The sequence below is a fragment of the Tachyglossus aculeatus genome, unplaced genomic scaffold, assembly GCF_015852505.1.
Source record: "Tachyglossus aculeatus isolate mTacAcu1 unplaced genomic scaffold, mTacAcu1.pri scaffold_96_arrow_ctg1, whole genome shotgun sequence".
Taxonomy (NCBI): Eukaryota; Metazoa; Chordata; class Mammalia; order Monotremata; family Tachyglossidae; genus Tachyglossus; species Tachyglossus aculeatus.
Window position 1 is genome coordinate 380,655 of NW_024045099.1, and position 6,004 is coordinate 386,658.

Below are 6,004 nucleotides of genomic sequence, written 5' to 3' on the forward strand. Positions count from 1 at the left end.
CTGTTCTAGTTTCAGCAGCTCATCGTGAGCTTTTCACCGGAGGTGAACCGTGGAAAAAGTGGGAAGGGTGAGAAGGCAGGTAGGAGATGAGACTCTTTTGACTCAAACCAAATATTTTCCATTCATTTTAAGAGGCTGTCTAGTTTGTGTGGGAATGAGAGTTGTGAGAAAGAGGAGAAAAGGAAGACTTGAATCTGTTCTGAAGGAGGGGCTAGAGATAAAGCAAACCAACACTTTCACCCAGGTACCTCTGCCACCGAGATTATCCAAAGATTCCCCAAGACGGGTCTTGCAAACCTAGTTCCAGTTTTGTGCTGATGTTCTTGTCACAGCCTCAATTGAAGCAATTAGTGCATTATGTAGGTTGTCTGAGGCTGGATCTTTCTACCTACTATCCATCATTTTGAAAACCTTGGGGATGGTCAGTTCCTAAACTGGGTAGGGCCTGGACAGAGGGATAGAGTGACTCATGATTCCAGGCCTGCCATGCCTATAAGGAATTCAACAGAGACACATTAGAGGACAGAGCCCTCTCTGTCTATGGAGAATCCTTTCACAGTCAATGGTATATATTGAGTGCTTATTGTGTGCAGAGCACTATACTAAATGCTTGAGAGAATACAATGTAACAGAAACAGACACATTCCCTGCACACAATGAGCTTACAGTTTGGAAGTCTCTTCTCCAATAGCTGACTCCTCCAAAGGGGAGGGCCATTTTGATGGCAGCACAGCAACCCATCCACACACTCGGGATCACCTAGCAGGACTCAGGATTCCACTGCACTTCTATCCTGCAAGTGCTCCAGAAATGTCTTACCAGTTGAATGGTTTCCCTTGGAATTAGAAGTAATGATTTTGCCTCTTGCACCCTCATGGCTTTTTATTAATGGTATTTGCTAAGCGCTTACTGTGTGCCAGGCATTGTACTAAGCGCTGGAGAAGACACAAGCTAATCAGGTTGGACACAATCTATGTGCCACAAGGGTCTCACGGTTTTAATCCCCATTTTACCAATGAGGTAACTCAGGCACAGAACAGTGACTTGCTCAGGGTCACACAGCAGAGAAGTGATAGAGCAGAGATTAGAACCCAGATCTGCTGACGCCCAAGCCTGTGCTCAATCCACTAGGCCATGCTGCTTCTGGGCTATTCCTAATTCGCACAAAGGTTGGCTGATGATACCAACCTGGGCAATTTGTCCTTCCCACCTCCTCAGAGTTTCACGGTGTCATTTAGGGTAACTAATCCTCACCCGACTCTCGATTATGTAGACTACTCCGTCATCTAGAATGAGACTTTGCACCAGGAGAGGCATTCTCCATTTTTGAGCAAGGCTGTGAAGCATGATGGGAAGTCTCAATGCCTTGGTCACCACCTCTGGATAGAGTCACACCCTCCCTCTGATGTGCTTCACTGTAGATGGCACTACCATCCTTCCCGTCTTACAAGCCCGCAAACCTGGTGTCATCCTTGACCCCGCTCTCTCATTTACCCAACAAATCCAATCTGTCACCAAAACCTGCCGTTCTCATTTCCATAACATCGTCAAGATCTGCTTTTTCCTCTCCATCCAAACTGCAACCTTGCTGGTTCAATCTCTCATCCTATACTGACTAGATTACCCTCAGCCTCCTCTCTGATCTCCCGTCCTCCTGTCTCTCTCTGCTTCAGTCTATACTTCACTCTGCTGCCCGGATTATCTTTGTACAGAAACTCTCTGGGCATGTCACTCCCCTCCTCAAAAATCTCCAGTAGTTGCCTATTAACCTTCAAACCAAACAAAAACTTCTCACTCTCGGCTTCAAGGCTCTCCATCACCTCGCCCCCTCCTACTTCACCTCCCTTCTCTCCTTCTACAGCCCAGCCCGCACACTCCACTCCCCTGCCGCTAACTTCCTCACTGCCCCATTCTCGTCTGTCCCACCATCGACACCCGGCCCACAAGCTTCCTATGGCTTGGAATGCCCTCCCTCCACACATCCGCCAAACTAGCTCTCTTTCTGCCTTCAAAACCCTACTGAGAGCTCACCTCCTCCAGGAGGCCTTCCCAGACTGAGCCCCCTTTTTTCTCTCCTCCCCATCCCCCGCTCTGCCCTACCTCCTTCCCCTCCCCACAGCGCTTGTATATATATATGTACAGATTTGTTACTCTAGTCATTTTACTTGTACATGTTTACTACTCTATTTCGTTAATGATGTGTATACAGCTATAATTCTATTTATTCTGACGATTTTGACACCTGTTTACATGTCTTATTTTGTTGTCTGTCTCCCCCTTCTAGACTGTGAGCCCGTTGTTGAGTAGGGATCATCTCTGTATGTTGCCGAGTTGTACTTCCCAAGCTCTTAGTACAGTGCTCTGCACACAGTAAGCGCTCAATAAATATGATTGAATGAATGAAATGCTTAGTAACTCTTTGGGTCTTCTGTGATGGCACTTGGCACCAATACATTTTCTATCAGGTAATAACTTGTGTCCCTGGGAGAAAGGTAAAAACAAACTGACAAATTCGTCCCTTTCCCTGCTCTTCCCTTGCCACCACAAGCACTTCTGTCTTTTCCTTTTCTCTCTTTTTTGTAAATGGTATTTTTTAAGTGCTTAAGCTGTTCCAGGCACTATAGTAAGCGCTGAGGTTGAAACAACATAATCAAGTTGGACACAGTCCCTGTCTCTCACGGGGCTCAAAGCCTTAATCTGCATTTTACAGATGAGAGAACTGAGGCACAGAGAAATAAAGTGACTTGCCCAAGGTCACACAGCCAATAAGGGGAGTAGCTGGGATTGGAACTTGGGTCCTCTGCCTCCCAGGCCTGCGTTCTTTCCAGAGTCATTCCACTTCTCACAGTGGACCCAGACTGGTCCCTCACAGCTTTCATTTTAAGGAGCTGATGCAGATTTATGTAAACTTGGATCCCTCAAATTGGACACTGACCTACTTAAGCCACTTTCTTTGGGCTGGGACAGTTTGCCAAGCAGTCCCAATGCCTCTGATTTGATCTTGGGCTCCTCTAAGTTGTTTTTGTTTTCTGATTTGCTTAATCTAGTGTAGAATCAATGAATGAAAGTACACTTTGAGTGGCTTCATAGCTAGGCATCATGATATGCATGTGGAATGCTATCACGGATCATTCTTCCTAATGTCTCTCTTTGATTGTTGATTGGCAAAAAGCTAGCATTGGTTTGTTTTGAAATTCACAAGGAATTCCCATTTTCTATGACCTGCTTTGCAGGAATCAAATTAGGAAACATCCCATTCTACTGCTAATGACTATGTTATGTCTGGTACAATGTGATATTCGGTGGAGCTATAGGAAAAGGAATAGGAAAAAGGCAACACTCTGCTGCTCAAGAAACATTAATTTTATACTTGAAACTTGAAGAGGTCTGACAGTGCACTACTGAGCAGGCTCCTCTGATTTCTCCTCATTTGAGATGAGAGAAGGATAAAAAGATAAATGAAAGCAGCTGTAGCAGGAGCAAAACCAGCTCTTAACATGTAATGGTTGCTAAATAAGCTGAAGTGAGGATGAATACCTTTACAGCTAAGAAATTCTTTAGTAGTTCATGTAGTGGTATTTCTGCAGCACCTACTTCAGCACTATAATGAGCTTTTGGGAAATACAACAGAAATATGAGACATGCTTTTAATTCCCTATACATTCCCTGAGCTTTGAATTCCCTATACATTTTTCCTAAAAACGTTACCTGAAATCCATGTTTGCCACTTCCCTTGTACAAATATTACCGTTTTCACAGGGTGATACCTATTTATCTTCAGAAGTCACTTTTCTTCTCCATAGCTTCCTGATGGCATTTTTCATCTTGTAATTTCTCAGGTTGTAGATGAGGGGGTTTAGCATAGGGGTTATAATCGTGTAAAATAGTGCAATAGCTTTATCCAAGGGGAAGGTGGAGGCGGCCGCATATACATAAATATACATGGAATGAAGAACAGGACGACGACGGTGATGTGGGAGGCGCAGATGGAGAGCGCTTTGTGCCTACCCTCTTTACTGTGTGTTTGCAGGGAGCACAGGATTACAACATAGGAAATCATCAACATGACGAAGTATAATAGATCAACCCACTGTTGGCGGCTACAAAGAGGCCGAGGGTGTGGGTGTCTGTGCAGGCAAGGTTCAGCAAAGGGTTCAAATCACACATGAAGTGATCGATGACGTTGGGGCCACAGAAGGGTAAATTGATCATGAAGAGAATCTGGATGGTTGCAAGCACCAGGCCCCCTGTCCAGACAACCCCTATCAGCACACCACACTCACACAGGTTCATGATGGTCGTGAAATGCAGTGGCATACATATCACCACACAACGGTCATAGGCCATCACCGTGAAGAGAATAACTTTGGCCTCACCAAATAAATGCTCTCCAAAGACCTGAGTTATACAGACTTTGAAATAGATGATTTTCTTCTCACAGAGAGAGTCGACGATCAGTTTAGGTGTGCTGACAGAAGAATAGCAGCCATCAATAAATGACAAATAGGCCAGAAAGAATTACATGGGGGAGTCCAAAGTCTGACTGGCGGTTATGGTTACCACAATGATCAGATTTCCCACTATGGTGATGATGTAGTTGATTAAAAAGACAATAAGGATGACTTTCTGCCACCTTGGATTTGGTGTAAGTCCCAGTCGAATGAATTCTGTGACGTTGTTTTCATTACCCATCAATTCAGGATAGGCAATGAAGGTACAGGTGAGAGCTGCAAATTCTGTATAGAGAATGATGATCCTGGTTAGTTTTGCTTTGAAACGACCAAGTAAGAGAACTCAAAGTACCACATTTCTATCATCTTGTCAATTTTCTCCGAACCCCAGGGCCAGATGGGAAAGTATTTACTGTATTCAATTCATACAGCAGGAAATTGAAGTAGAGCAGGTTAACTTAACTCCTCAAATCCGACAGACAATTACTCTTCCCTGCTTCAAAGACTTATTGAAGGTAAATCTCCTCTAAGGGGCCTTCCCTGACTAAGCCCCCCTTTTATCTTCTCCCACTCTCTTCTGCATCACCCTGACTTGATCCCCTTATCCATCGCCCCCTGCCCAGTCCCACAGCACTTACGTACATTTCTGTAATTTATTTATTTATATTAATATCTGTCTCCCCATATAGACTGTAAACTCAGTGTGGGCAGGGAGTGTCTATTAATTGTTATATTGTACTCACCCGAGTGCTTACTACAGTGCTAGGCACACAGTAAGTGCTCAATAAATAATGATTGAATGAATGAACTTATCCAGAGGTGTCCTAAGTGGTCAGTGGTGGAGTTGGCAACACAGTCAATATCTTCAGAGTCTTTTTGATACAGTAATCTCTGGAGTACACTCTGTTTGTTGTCCATGCCCCTTTCAAAAGAGAAGAAGCTCAGTAATTCTGACTATTCCAGTCTAAAAAATGCCAACTGATAATCACATTCACATTTCCCCTAAGAGAAAAGTGCATTAGGCTGATGGTTCAGGACCTTCTAAAATCCTACTGGGCAGAGGATGATAAACCAAATGCTTAGCAGACAAGAAACCTACAACCTTTTATATTCCCCTGATTATTCCCTTGAGATTATTTCTCCTCTTATGGCAGCCCTAGGTTTCTTCCTCCTTCTTATGGGATTACTGCACATATATTTTCCAGAGAAAGAAGAAAAGAAAGTTCTATCAAGGAAATAGACTGTACGTAACCCAGGAATCTCACATAGGAACACGAAATACACAATATACTCAAAATTTCATATCAAACAATAGCAGACTCTCTTCCCATTGATAGGAGTGGTAATTGCTTCCTCTCCAACTTTTACTGGTGGTAGGGCCAAGCTTGAAGCCTTTTTAAAATTTTCAATGTGTGGATATTGGTACAAACAAAGTATTGGAAGGTGGTATCCAACCTTTCAAAAACAATCAAGCTCTGGGAAAAGACTTGAATAGTGGTTGTGGACAGGAATTCTGTCTACCTATTGTTATACTGCATTCCCCCAAGTGGTTA

At 43.7% G+C, this 6,004-nt stretch overlaps 1 pseudogene; it reads right to left on the minus strand.

Moving 5' to 3' along the window:
• Positions 1-3,767: 3,767 nt before the first annotated feature.
• Positions 3,768-4,692, minus strand: LOC119924307 (annotated as a pseudogene).
• Positions 4,693-6,004: the final 1,312 nt, after the last annotated feature.